The sequence below is a fragment of the Melanotaenia boesemani genome, chromosome 16 (assembly GCF_017639745.1).
Source record: "Melanotaenia boesemani isolate fMelBoe1 chromosome 16, fMelBoe1.pri, whole genome shotgun sequence".
Classification (NCBI taxonomy): domain Eukaryota; kingdom Metazoa; phylum Chordata; class Actinopteri; order Atheriniformes; family Melanotaeniidae; genus Melanotaenia; species Melanotaenia boesemani.
Window position 1 is genome coordinate 33,402,071 of NC_055697.1, and position 14,984 is coordinate 33,417,054.

A 14,984-nucleotide genomic window follows, 5' to 3' on the forward strand; every position below is an offset into this window, starting at 1 on the left:
TGCCAGTGTAAACCAGTCTGTAACAGCTTTTATTCCCAGTATCAACCAGTCTGTAACAGCTTTTAATGCCAGTATAAACCAGTCTGTAACAAATTTTAATCCCAGTATAAACCACTGTGTAGCAGCTTTTAATCCCAGTATAAACCAGTGTGTAGCAGCTTTTAATCCCAGTATAAACCAGTGTGTAGCAGCTTTTAATCCCAGTATAAACCAGTCTGTAGCAGCTTTTAATCCCAGTATAAACCAGTCTGTAGCAGCTTTTAATCCCAGTGTAAACCAGCCTATAGCAGCTTTAATCCCAGTATAAACCACTGTGTAGCAGCTTTTAATCCCAGTATAAACCAGTCTGTAGCAGCTTTTAATCCCAGTATAAACCAGTGTGTAGCAGCTTTTAATCCCAGTATAAACCAGTCTGTAGCAGCTTTTAATCCAGTATAAACCAGTCTGTAGCAGCTTTTAATGCCAGTGTAAACCAGTCTGTAACAGCTTTTATTCCCAGTATCAACCAGTCTGTAACAGCTTTTAATGCCAGTATAAACCAGTCTGTAACAAATTTTAATCCCAGTATAAACCACTGTGTAGCAGCTTTTAATCCCAGTATAAACCAGTCTGTAGCAGCTTTTAATCCCAGTATAAACCAGTGTGTAGCAGCTTTTAATCCCAGTATAAACCAGTCTGTAGCAGCTTTTAATCCCAGTATAAACCAGTCTGTAGCAGCTTTTAATCCCAGTGTAAACCATCCTATAGCAGCTTTTAATCCCAGTATAAACCAGTCTGTAACAGCTTTTAATACCAGTATAAACCAGTCTGTAACAGTTTTTAATCTCAGTAAAAAGCAGTCTGTAGCAGCTTTTAGTCCCAGTATAAACCAGTCTGTAGCAGCTTTAAATCCCGGGGTGAACCAGTCTGTAGCAGCTTTTAATCCCAGTATAAACCAGTCTGTAACAGCTTTTAATCCCAGTATAAACCAGTGTGTAGCAGCTTTTAATCCCAATATAAACCAGTCTGTAACAAATTTTAATCCCAGTATAAACCAGTCTGTAACAGCTTTGATTCCCAGCATAAACCAGTCTGTAGCAGCTTTTAATCCCAGTATAAACCAGTCTGTAACAGCTTTTAATCCTAGTATAAACCAGTCTGTAGCAGCTTTTAATCCCAGTATAAACCAGTCTGTAGAAGCTTTTAATCCCAGTATAAACCAGTGTGTAGCAGCTGGTAATCCCAGTAAAAACCAGTCTGTACCAGCTTTTAATCCCAGTAAAATCAGTCTGTAACAGCTTTTAATCCCAGTATAAACCAGTCTGTAACAGCTTTTAATCCCAGTATAAACCAGTCTGTAACAGCTTTTAATGCCAGTATAAACCAGTCTGTAACAGCTTTTAATCCTAGTATAAACCACTGTGTAGCAGCTTTTAATCCCAGTATAAACCAGTCTCTAGCAGCTTTTAATCCCAGTATAAACCAGTGTGTAGCAGCTTTTAATCCCAGTGTAAACCAGTCTGTAGAAGCTTTTAATCCCAGTATAAACCAGTCTGTAGCAGCTTTTACTGCCAGTGTAAACCAGTCTGTAACAGCTTTTAATCCCAGTATCAACCAGTCTGTAACAGCTTTTAATGCCAGTATAAACCAGTCTGTAACAAATTTTAATCCCAGTATAAACCACTGTGTAGCAGCTTTTAATCCCAGTATAAACCAGTCTGTAGCAGCTTTTAATCCCAGTATAAACCAGTGTGTAGCAGCTTTTAATCCCAGTATAAACCAGTCTGTAGCAGCTTTTAATCCCAGTATAAACCAGTCTGTAGCAGCTTTTAATCCCAGTGTAAACCAGCCTATAGCAGCTTTTAATCCCAGTATAAACCAGTCTGTAAAAGCTTTTAATCCCAGTATAAACCAGTCTGTAACAGTTTTTAATCTCAGTACAAAGCAGTCTGTAGCAGCTGTTAGTCCCAGTATAAACCAGTCTGTAGCAGCTTTAAATCCCAGGGTAAACCAGTCTGTAGCAGCTTTTAATCCCAGTATAAACCAGTCTGTAACAGCTTTTAATCCCAGTATAAACCAGTCTGTAACAGCTTTTAATCCCAATATAAACCAGTCTGTAACAGATTTTAATCCCAGTATAAACCAGTCTGTAACAGCTTTGATTCCCAGCATAAACCAGTCTGTAGCAGCTTTTAATCCCAGTATAAACCAGTCTGTAACAGCTTTTAATCCTAGTATAAACCAGTCTGTAGCAGCTTTTAATCCCAGTATAAACCAGTCTGTAGCAGCTTTTAATCCCAGTATAAACCAGTGTGTAGCAGCTTTTAATCCCAGTATAAACCAGTCTGTAGAAGCTTTTAATCCCAGTATAAACCAGTGTGTAGTAACTTTTAATCCCAGTATAAACCAGTGTGTAGCAGCTGGTAATCCCAGTATAAACCAGTATGTAACAGCTTTTAATCCCAGTAAAACCAGTCTGTAACAGCTTTTAATCCCAGTATAAACCAGTCTGTAACAGCTTTTAATCCCAGTATAAACCAGTCTGTAACAGCTTTTAATCCCAGTATAAACCAGTCTGTAGCAGCTTTTAATCCCAGTATAAACCAGTCTGTAACAGCTTTTAATCCCAGTATAAACCAGTGTGTAGCAGCTTTTAATCCCAGTATAAACCAGTCTGTAGTAGCTTTTAATCCCAGTGTAAACCAGTGTGTAGCAGCTTTTAATCCCAGTATAAACCAGTCTGTAGCAGCTTTAAGTCCCAGTGTAAACCAGTCTGTAGCAGCTTTTAATGCCAGTGTAAACCAGTCTGTAACAGCTTTTAATCCCAGTATAAACCAGTCTGTAACAGCTTTTAATCCCAGTATAAACCAGTCTGTAGCAGCTTTTAATCCCAGTATAAACCAGTCTGTAACAGCTTTGATTCCCAGCATAAACCAGTCTGAAGCAGCTTTTAATCCCAGTATAAACCAGTCTGTAACAGCTTTTAATCCTAGTATAAACCAGTCTGTAGCAGCTTTTAATGCCAGTATAAACCAGTCTGTGACAGCTTTTAATCCCAGTATAAACCAGTCTGTAACAGCTTTTAATGCCAGTATAAACCAGTCTGTAACAAATTTTAATCCCAGTATAAACCACTGTGTAGCAGCTTTTAATCCCAGTATAAACCAGTCTGTAGCAGCTTTTAATCCCAGTATAAACCAGTGTGTAGCAGCTTTTAATCCCAGTATAAACCAGTCTGTAACAGCTTTGATTCCCAGCATAAACCAGTCTGTAGTAGCTTTTAATCCCAGTATAAACCAGTCTGTAACAGCTTTTAATCCTAGTATAAACCAGTCTGTAGCAGCTTTTAATCCCAGTATAAACCAGTCTGTAGAAGCTTTTAATCCCAGTATAAACCAGTGTGTAGCAGCTGGTAATCCCAGTATAAACCAGTCTGTACCAGCTTTTAATCCCAGTAAAATCAGTCTGTAACAGCTTTTAATCCCAGTATAAACCAGTCTGTAACAGCTTTTAATCCCAGTATAAACCAGTCTGTAACAGCTTTTAATGCCAGTATAAACCAGTCTGTAACAGCTTTTAATCCCAGTATAAACCACTGTGTAGCAGCTTTTAATCCCAGTATAAACCAGTCTGTAGCAGCTTTTAATCCCAGTATAAACCAGTGTGCAGCAGGTTTTAATCCCAGTATAAACCAGTCTGTAGCAGTTTTTATTCCCAGTATAAACCAGTCTGTAGCAGCTTTTAATCCCAGTGTAAACCAGTCTGTAACAGCTTTTAATCCCAGTATCAACCAGTCTGTAACAGCTTTTAATGCCAGTATAAACCAGTCTGTAACAAATTTTAATCCCAGTATAAACCACTGTGTAGTAGCTTTTAATCCCAGTATAAACCAGTCTGTAGCAGCTTTTAATCCCAGTATAAACCAGTGTGTAGCAGCTTTTAATCCCAGTATAAACCAGTCTGTAGAAGCTTTTAATCGCAGTATAAACCAGTCTGTAGCAGCTTTTAATCCCAGTATAAACCAGTGTGTAGCAGCTTTTAATCCCAGTATAAACCAGTCTGTAGCAGCTTTTAATCCCAGTATAAACCAGTCTGTAGAAGCTTTTAATCCCAGTATAAACCAGTCTGTAGCAACTTTTAATCCCAGTATAAACCAGTGTGTAGCAGCTGGTAATCCCAGTATAAACCAGTATGTAACAGCTTTTAATCCCAGTAAAACCAGTCTGTAACAGCTTTTAATCCCAGTATAAACCAGTCTGTAACAGCTTTTAATCCCAGTATAAACCAGTCTGTAACAGATTTTAATCCCAGTATAAACCAGTCTGTAACAGCTTTTAATCCCAGTATAAACCAGTCTGTAGCAGCTTTTAATCCTAGTATAAACCAGTCTGTAACAGCTTTTAATCCCAGTATAAACCAGTCTGTAGCAGCTTTTAATCCCAGTATAAACCAGTCTGTAGTAGCTTTTAATCCCAGTATAAACCAGTGTGTAGCAGTTTTTAATCCCAGTATAAACCAGTCTGTAGCAGCTTTTAATCCCAGTATAAACCAGTCTGTAACAGCTTTTAATCCCAGTATAAACCAGTCTGTAGCAGCTTTTAATCCCAGTATAAACCAGTGTGTAGCAGCTTTTAATCCCAGTATAAACCAGTGTGTAGCAGCTTTTAATCCCAGTATAAACCAGTCTGTAACTGATTTTAATCCCAGTATAAACCAGTGTGTAGCAGCTTTTAATCCCAGTATAAACCAGTCTGTAGCAGCTTTTAATCCCAGTATAAACCAGTCTGTAACAGCTTTTAATCCCAGTATAAACCAGTCTGTAACAGCTTTTAATCCCAGTATAAACCAGTGTGTAGCAGCTTTTAATCCCAGTATAAACCAGTCTGTAACAGCTTTTAATCCCAGTATAAACCAGTCTGTAGCAGCTTTTAATCCCAGTATAAACCAGTCTGTAGCAGCTTTTAATCCCAGTATAAACCAGTCTGTAACAGCTTTTAATCCCAGTATAAACCAGTCTGTAGCAGCTTTAAGTCCCAGTGTAAACCAGTCTGTAGCAGCTTTTAATGCCAGTGTAAACCAGTGTGTAGCAGCTTTTAATCCCAGTATAAACCAGTCTGTAGCAGCTTTTAATCCCAGTATAAACCAGTCTGTAGCAGCTTTAAGTCCCAGTATAAACCAGTCTGTAACAGCTTTTAATCCCAGTATAAACCAGTCTGTAACAGCTTTTAATCCCAGTATAAACCAGTCTGTAGCAGCTTTTAATCCCAGTATAAACCAGTGTGTAGCAGCTTTTAATCCCAGCATACACCAGTCTGTAACAGCTTTTAATCCCAGTATAAACCAGTCTGTAGCAGCTTTTAATCCCAGTATAAACCAGTGTGTAGAAGCTGGAGTTTTAATAATGAGTTTTTATCTCGTAATTTTGTTTGGAGATACTTTGTTAATAGCCGCGATTTAAAAGCAGTGGGAGGGGCCTTCCTCACCGTAGCATTGCCTCCAATCACATGCATGTTTGTGGAAACCCAGTAACGTGTCACATGAGGTTTATTCAGATTTTAGCTCTGTCAGCCCTTCCTGCACTGAGAAAGAGAAAAAATAAAAAAAATAAAAAACCAACACATTACTTTTGCACCTTTTCTTTTCCTGTGGACCTATAATAGTAAGAATGAATGTTTTCTAACAGGTGCTTGAGATGACAGGTAATAACATAACAGGGAGTAAGAGGTGTAGCTGACTCTGGCAGGTTTATTTCCACCAGTTATTAATAATTCATTATCATCATGGACAATGTTCTACCAAAAGATGTCGGTACTAAAAGATGTTTAGCTCAAACTTATTTAATCTCCTTTCTTTTTTTTAGCTAAACTAAAACCTAAAAGTAAGCAGACATTTAAAACTTGGTGGCCTAAAATAAGGCACAAAACAAGTAATGACTTATAAGTATTTCTTCTGAGGGTTATTTCCTGCCCCAACGTCTTCATTAACAATAAATTTGTTCGTTCCCAAACTCTTCCAGCAGCTAATAAAATCACTGCAGCTTCATTCTCTCGCGTCTCTTTAATCTGAAATGTACACGTTTAAAACCCACACAGCTCCTCATCCATGAAAGTGTTTGTCTCAGTGTGACTGCTGTAAGTCATTAGAGGATAATGAGTCATTCAAAGTGAAATGAAAACTGAGGATGAGTCAGCCAGCAGGTCAGCCGGGAACCTGCTGAAAGAGGCAGGAAGTTTTGCTGAGAGGAGGGGGAGAGGAGGGCAGAAGATGCCAAAATTACAGAGAAATGAAGCAGAAAAAAAAGACCGAAGGACAAGAGAGGAAAAGATGGCAGAGTTTGAGCCTAAAAGGGGAAAATGAAAAGAACAGAGTGACTCAGATATGAGGGAAAGAGAGGGAATGTGTGAGGCGGTGGCCAGTTTATGTCGGGCTGATGCACATTCCTGCTGGATGAGGGGACAGAAGAAGTTCTGCCTGCAGTGGATGCAGGGCAGAAATGAGGAGAACAGATTCCCACTGACCCTCAGAAGTTACACTCGATGCTGGTTGTTTGGGACTTCTGTGCCTCTAAGGTTCGGATTTGTTTTTTCCACGATAGAAATTTGTAAATACAACAAGAAATGAATAAATATGAGTTAGAAAATGTCAGATCCTTTCAGCATTTTGGGTCTGAAGCCTGACGCCATCGCTGATCTCTTCTGATTCCTGCATGTGTGAAGGTGCAGGTATTTTTAGTGTTGCCAGCCAGAGCGCCTGATCCTACGTCCAGAAAGTGTGTTTTTACCCAAACTGTTTCTTTAGCAGGTGAGTTGTTCCGGTTAAAGTCACATTAAAGGTGGGGAAACTTAGAAATGATTTATTGTGTATTGGCTCATTTTTGTATGTCACAAAAACACAATTGATAAACTAAAACACATCCTTCCTCAAAGTTTAATTAGACAACTCGTACTTCTGCTGGGATGTGGAATCAATTACTTATCACGTATATTATCAATAGACAGACAGGCGAGAACGTCCAGAACCACCTGGGACGGACAGGCGAGAATGTCCAGAACCACCTGGGACGGACAGGCGAGAACGTCCAGAACCACCTGGGACGGACAAGAGAGAACGTCCAGAACCACCTGGGACGGACAGGCGAGAACGTCCAGAACCACCTGGGACGGACAAGAGAGAACGTCCAGAACCACCTGGGACGGACAGGCGAGAACGTCCAGAACCACCTGGGACGGACAGGCGAGAACATTTAGAACCACCTGAGATGGACAAGCGAGAACATCCAGAACCACCTGGGATGGACAAGCGAGAACATCCAGAACCACCTGGGACGAACAGGCGAGAACGTCCAGAACCAACTGGGACGGACAGGCGAGAACGTCCAGAACCACCTGGGACGGACAGGCGAGAACATTTAGAACCACCTGGGACGGACAGGCGAGAACGTCCAGAACCACCTGGGACGGACAAGCGAGAACATCCAGAACCACCTGGGACGAACAGGCGAGAACGTCCAGAACCACCTGGGATGGACAGACGAGAACATTTAGAACCACCTGGGACGAACAAGTGAGAACATCCAGAACCACCTGGGATGGACAGGCAAGAACTTTATAGAGTACGGAACTTATTATGTTGCTCGAGTTATAATTAAAATACTAGAAAATAATAGATGTGAGTTGCCAGCCTGGCTTGGATTGTGGCAAGTTTCCTGTGGGCCACATCTGGACCAGATGTCAGTAGTTGGCCTGGACGTGGATTACATGTAGTATTTTGTGGATCAGATGTGGTCCTACTAACGAAAGCCTTCCTTATTTGCTTGTGGGCCACTGTGGAAGTAATTTTAATGCATACGATAATCAATCATATTTACTCATTTAATAATCACAAGTGTATAAATTCTTTTATTCATATAATACATTTATTCATTTATTACCCTCAATTACATTTGATAATGTGTATTTTCCTTCTATAGAACATTGAAGTTATTATTCTCCTGTTGGGTTCTTGCGTGAGGTCAGGCTGAACAGTTTTCTTCCAGACTCGTGATTTGGGGAAAGGTTGAGACTGATGAGAAGCTGCTGGATACGAACAGTTGTTTAGAAAATATCAGCCTGTTTGGGCGAGATAATAAGAGAGCGGAGCCTCACAGTTTCTTCTCCTTTTTATCAGTTTAGATACTGGCCTTCAGCTTGGATCAGGTTAAATAAAACTGATTCCTAAAATGCAGCTAGGCAGAGTCCTCTTGTCGGCTTCTGGGGTCAGCAGGTCAGCTCTGGAACTTGCAAGTATTGCCTGTATTTTATACTTCTCCTGTAAATAACCTTATATACTGTTACTCATCCCAGACTCTTGGTAATTCTTCTACAACAGCCACATGGATGGATGCGTAGTTTAATAGTTTTGATGTCATGTGCACGTTGCAGCACTTTGTTCAAAGTGTGTTGTAAATAGGGGGGTCTTCAGGGAAATTATGCTGGGAACCACTGCGCTATCCTGGGTCTGTCCTGGTGTCTCTTTTCTGTAGGACATGTATGGGAAAACCTCCAAAGGGAGGTGACCAGGAGCCATCCCAATCAGATGAACTCTCAGCTGACTCTTTCAACATGAAGCCTGTCAGTGAGACATTAATGAGTCAGGTGTGTTGCAGTAGCAGGAAAACATCTAAAATTTGCAGGACACAGGCCCTCGAGGACCAGAATTGGGGATTCCTGGTCCTCTTCCCACTGCCAGACCATTAGAGTTTTTTTTAGGCGTACTAAGCCTTGTTTTTGTCCCTGGACTCCTGACCCTGACTTGTTACGAGCAGTGATGGGAGTAACGGCGTTAAAATAAACGGCGTTACATTTTTACAGTAACGGGTAATCCTACTAATGACTGTTTCCATCAGAACGCCGTTACTGAGGATAAAACGTTAATGACGGCGTGTTACTGTTAGAAGATTAAATAAATTTTTGTTTTGGGTGAACAAGTTCCACATCTGTTCAGACTATATTGTTTTGCTGCTACAGTGGAGGCGGAGGGACACGGCTGAAACTGGAGAATACTCTCAGTAGAAGAGCTGCCCACTGACTGCTGGCCGTCCGGCTGACAGTAAAGGAGCGGACCTTCTCCCCAGGTCACCTCCCGGCTGACAGTAAAGGAGCGGACCTTCTCCCTAGGTCACCGCCCGGCTGACCGTAAAGGAGCTGACCTTCTCTCCAGGTCACCTCCCGGCTGAGAGTAAAGGAGCGGACCTTCTCCCCAGGTCACCTCCCGGCTGACGGTAAAGGAGCGGACCTTCTCCCCAGGTCACCGCCCGGCTGACGGTAAAGGAGCGGACCTTCTCCCCAGGTCACCTCCCGGCTGACGGTAAAGGAGCGGACCTTCTCCCCAGGTCACCGCCCGGCTGACCGTAAAGGAGCTGACCTTCTCTCCAGGTCACCTCCCGGCTGAGAGTAAAGGAGCGGACCTTCTCCCCAGGTCACCTCCCGGCTGACGGTAAAGGAGCGGACCTTCTCCCCAGGTCACCGCCCGGCTGACCGTAAAGGAGCGGACCTTCTCCCCAGGTCACCGCCCGGCTGACGGTAAAGGAGCGGACCTTCTCCCCAGGTCACCGCCCGGCTGACCGTAAAGGAGCTGACCTTCTCCCCAGGTCACCTCCCGGCTGACGGTAAAGGAGCGGACCTTCTCCCCAGGTCACCGCCCGGCTGACGGTAAAGGAGCGGACCTTCTCCCCAGGTCACCGCTCGGCTGACGGTAAAGGAGCGGACCTTCTCCCCAGGTCACCGCTCGGCTGACGGTAAAGGAGCGGACCTTCTCCCCAGGTCACCGTCCGGCTGACCGTAAAGGAGCTGACCTTCTCTCCAGGTCACCTACCTCCTGACGGTAAAGGAGCGGACCTTCTCTCCAGGTCACCTCCCGGCTGAGCGTAAAGGAGCGGACCTTCTCCCCAGGTCACCTCCCGGCTGACGGTAAAGGAGCGGACCTTCTCCCCAGGTCACCGCTCAGCTGACGGTAAAGGAGCGGACCTTCTCCCCAGGTCACCTCCCGGCTGACGGTAAAGGAGCGGACCTTCTCCCCAGGTCACCGCCCGGCTGACGGTAAAGGAGCGGACCTTCTCCCCAGGTCACCTCCCGGCTGACGGTAAAGGAGCGGACCTTCTCCCCAGGTCACCGCCCGGCTGACGGTAAAGGAGCGGACCTTCTCCCCAGGTCACCGCCCGGCTGACGGTAAAGGAGCGGACCTTCTCCCCAGGTCACCTCCCGGCTGACGGTAAAGGAGCGGACCTTCTCCCCAGGTCACCGCCCGGCTGACAGTAAAGGAGCGGACCTTCTCCCCAGGTCACCGCTCGGCTGACGGTAAAGGAGCGGACCTTCTCCCCAGGTCACCGCCCGGCTGACGGTAAAGGAGCGGACCTTCTCCCCAGGTCACCGCTCGGCTGACGGTAAAGGAGCGGACCTTCTCCCCAGGTCACCGCTCGGCTGACGGTAAAGGAGCGGACCTTCTCCCCAGGTCACCGCCCGGCTGACGGTAAAGGAGCGGACCTTCTCCCCAGGTCACCGCTCGGCTGACGGTAAAGGAGCGGACCTTCTCCCCAGGTCACCTCCTGGCTGACGGTAAAGGAGCGGACCTTCTCCCCAGGTCACCGCTCGGCTGACGGTAAAGGAGCGGACCTTCTCCCCAGGTCACCGCTCGGCTGACGGTAAAGGAGCCGACCTTCTCCCCAGGTCACCGCTCGGCTGACGGTAAAGGAGCGGACCTTCTCCCCAGGTCACCGTCCGACTGACCGTAAAGGAGCTGACCTTCTCTCCAGGTCACCTACCTCCTGACGGTAAAGGAGTGGACCTTCTCTCCAGGTCACCTCCCGGCTGAGCGTAAAGGAGCGGACCTTCTCCCCAGGTCACCTCCCGGCTGACGGTAAAGGAGCGGACCTTCTCCCCAGGTCACCTCCCGGCTGACGGTAAAGGAGCGGACCTTCTCCCCAGGTCACCGCCCGGCTGACGGTAAAGGAGCGGACCTTCTCCCCAGGTCACCGCCCGGCTGACGGTAAAGGAGCGGACCTTCTCCCCAGGTCACCGCCCGGCTGACCGTAAAGGAGCTGACCTTCTCCCCAGGTCACCTCCCGGCTGACGGTAAAAGAGCGGACCTTCTCCCCAGGTCACCGCCCGGCTGACGGTAAAGGAGCGGACCTTCTCCCCAGGTCACCGCCCGGCTGACGGTAAAGGAGCGGACCTTCTCCCCAGGTCACCGCTCAGCTGACGGTAAAGGAGCGGACCTTCTCCCCAGGTCACCTCCCGGCTGACGGTAAAGGAGCGGACCTTCTCCCCAGGTCACCGCCCGGCTGACGGTAAAGGAGCGGACCTTCTCCCCCGGTCACCGCTCGGCTGACGGTAAAGGAGCGGACCTTCTCCCCAGGTCACCGCCCGGCTGACGGTAAAGGAGCGGACCTTCTCCCCAGGTCACCGCTCAGCTGACGGTAAAGGAGCGGACCTTCTCCCCAGGTCACCTCCCGGCTGACGGTAAAGGAGCGGACCCCATCAGTGTGCACAGCCAAACACACAAACGACCAAGAGGTGCAGCAACGGTGAGTTCAGAAAAACAGAAGAAGAGTTTTAATCTGGAAACGCACACATAATTTTTCCCTTGAAGATGACAGACGGGAACGTGAGAAGCGTTCATCATGAACACAAACAAGGTTTCCTTCATGACTGTGAGCAGGTAGAATCAGCTGAAGCTCCTCCTGAGGAGGAGGCGGAGACGCGACATCCAGTGTTCATGATTTTCCTGTTAGTTATTTATTCCACAGGTTTCCACTTCATTCGTGAGTCAGATCTGTTTGGTTTTATCATGAATAAAGGAACATGCAGATGGATGTGAAATTCCATATTTGAACATTTTTTAAAAAGTAATGGAGTAGTTACTTTTCCAAGTAATTTATCACTTTTAACTCTGTTACTAATGCCGTTACTTTTTGCAAGAGGTAACTAGTAACTATAATTATTACTGTTTTAGAGTAATGTGCCCAGCACTGGTTATGAGTAACATGTTTGATTCTAAGCTTTCTCTGGTTTTTTGGACTCAGGATTGGATCTAGGCTTCTGGACCAAATGTTTCTCTTCTTTGGACGGATTTTTGGAATTCTGGATCTGGAGCTACCCTGTCTGATTAAAAGAGAACCCCAGCTGGTTTTCCAGCATCCACCTCTTGCTCAGTGTCAGTCCTGAATGTCCCGGAAGGATCTAAACAAAACTGATGGTACGTTACTTCTCAGCTGAATTATTCTCCAACTGCAAACAACCCAAAGATGCTCACCTGTCCTCTTCCTTCTACACACCTGCTTCAGCTTCAATAAACTCACATCTAACCCATCTCTGAGTTGGACTGAACCTCTGTGGGTCCAGTCTCGGGACGGAAGGGTGGATGTCCTGAGGGGTGAAGAGAGACAAATGTTGGACAACTAACTGAGTCAGTTGAATGTGCTTGTTTAGTTACCAGGAGGTGAAGCAGCATTCTGGGGATGAGGAAGATAAACTGCTGATGATGAGGAGGCGGAGAGCAGGTGCAGATCATGGTCAGCAGGGAGACGGAGAAGAACGCCCACATCAGCAGGTGGAGAGAGATAAACCACGGCAGGTGATCAGATCTACTGTGGTACACTAAACCGAGACTCCACAGAAAGATTTAGTAGGTATAGTTTCGTGTGACATGCAGAACACATGAGAACCAAACGCAGGCGAAGGCATCAAAAATAGCACAAGAAGAGACGGCACACCAGCACGTGTGATGTGTGTCAAGCTACGCCCTTCAGACGGAGTCACCGAGCTTTGATAACTTTTATTCGTCTTCGAATGTCATGAAGGAACCTTTTCACAAGGGTTCCCGAAGCAAACCCAGGACAGGAAGACTACATCTTATTTATTTATAGATCACCCAGAAAATAAGACATATGTGTTCTAACATAACTCTAAACCCAGTTTCTGAGTCAGAACCAGTCGGTCCAGGTCTAAGAAGCTTAAAGGGAACATTTTTTTTTTACACTTCATCCCATTCTGAGTCTTCTAAGAGAAGCTTTCTGTCATTTTCTCAGTCGTTTTCAATGAATAGTTCTCCAGGATCCTTGAAGGACTTTCTAGGAATAGTTCTGAGGAGGATCCGCCCCCCCATCAGACCCGTTGAGGTCTGATGGAGGGACGGATCCTCCATCAGACCCGTTGAGGTCCGGGTTCTGGGGAGGATCCGTCCCTCCATCAGACCCGTTGAGGTCCGGGTTCTGGGGAGGATCCGTCCCTCCATCAGACCTGTTTCCACTGATCTTTGAGATATTTGAGAAAACATCATGTAATAACGGCAGAGGAACATTCATGCTCTCGTCTGGAGGAGGAGAGGGAAGATGTAAATGTGAGGAGATTCTTTGGGTGTTACTTCTGACATCACATCGCTCCAACATTCAAACCACTTCCTGAATCATTACGAGAGGAGAGGCTTCAAACATCCTCAATAGCACCATGAATGATACAAGCATCTAAACTTAGCTCAACACGTCGGCTTCTCTCCTGGATTATTTCTCTCCTTTAGTGCCTTCATGGAATGAGCAAATGTTCCAAAATCCCCTGTAATATTCTCCTGTCACTGTTCCCTCTGAGTTGGTTGATTTGCTCTCCACACTGACTGGGATGTAAGGAGAGAACAAATCCACCAAACTCTCATTTCTTTACTTTTTCTGCTAACTTTAAACTCACTAACGATCCGGCTCCAAGAGACAAGAAGCCAAGTCCCGTTGAAAGGAGGTGGGCGGGGCTTATTTGATGGACGCACCATGCAGCCATTAACACATATAATGATGATGATGATGATGATAACAACAGAGGCAAACAGAATAAAAACAAAACACAACACAAAGAGAAAAAAGTCATCTACATATTAGAATAAAAAGTCCTTTTCTAAAATTCATTGTTACATTTAATACAGATTTTTTAAAGTACATAAATTTTCTATAAGTACTTGAGCCGTTATGAGTATCTTAACTATACGTTTCCTTAATTATTCATATAGAATCAGTAAAATATGTGTATGAATACAGACAATTTATATATATTGTTTTCATATTATATAATCCATCAATAAGAGATGCATTTAAAATGTGAAAAGTATTATTATACATTTATTTAGCTGTAGATATAATATATCTGTGCATATGGAGATTATATTTTATTTTAGTATAGAAACATCTCTATATAATTTAGTTAATGCTAACACAGTACATCCCATGTACTTGTTAAGGATCCCGATGCTACACCATGTAAAACCCTGTTCCAGTGGAGCAGGGTTCTAGTGGAGTCTCGCTCCACCAACGCTTCTACTGAAGCCTTTGTTTATGGTTCGATATCTCTTGGAAGTGACAGAACAGACTTTATATAGAAATTGGTTGAATCTGTTTGAAATTCTATAATGCTGAATAATTCTACTGCGGATCAAACCATTATGTGAAAGAAGGAAGGGGGGAGGACTCCTGGAAGACAGGAAGTGGTACAGGCCAACAGGAAACTGGGTTTAAACATGAGAATTTTAAATAGTATTTGTAATTTCATGAAAAATGCATGAAATGAGGCTTTTATTGAAAAGCCTCAGCTGACTGCTAAGTTAGGCTGAAAGTAGAAGCTGTGAACCTAAATAAAGAACCGGACGCTGGAAAAGAGACGGATTCCCATGAAGGGGCTGAACACCGGAAACGCTGATGCTGAACCATACGTGTTGAACATGAGCCTGAAACATGAAAAGTGTTAATGCTGACAGAGCTTTTAGATAGACTGCTGACCTGTCCAAGAACACCTGACCTGTCCAGATAAACCTGGCCTGTCCAGATAAACCTGACCTGTCCAGGTACACCTGGCCTGTCCAGGTAAACCTGACCTGTCCAGATAAGCCTGGCCTGTCCAGGTACACCTAGCCTGTCCAGGTAAACCTGACCTGTCCAGGTAAACCTGACCTGTCCAGATAAGCCTGGCCTGTCCAGGTACACCTAGCCTGTC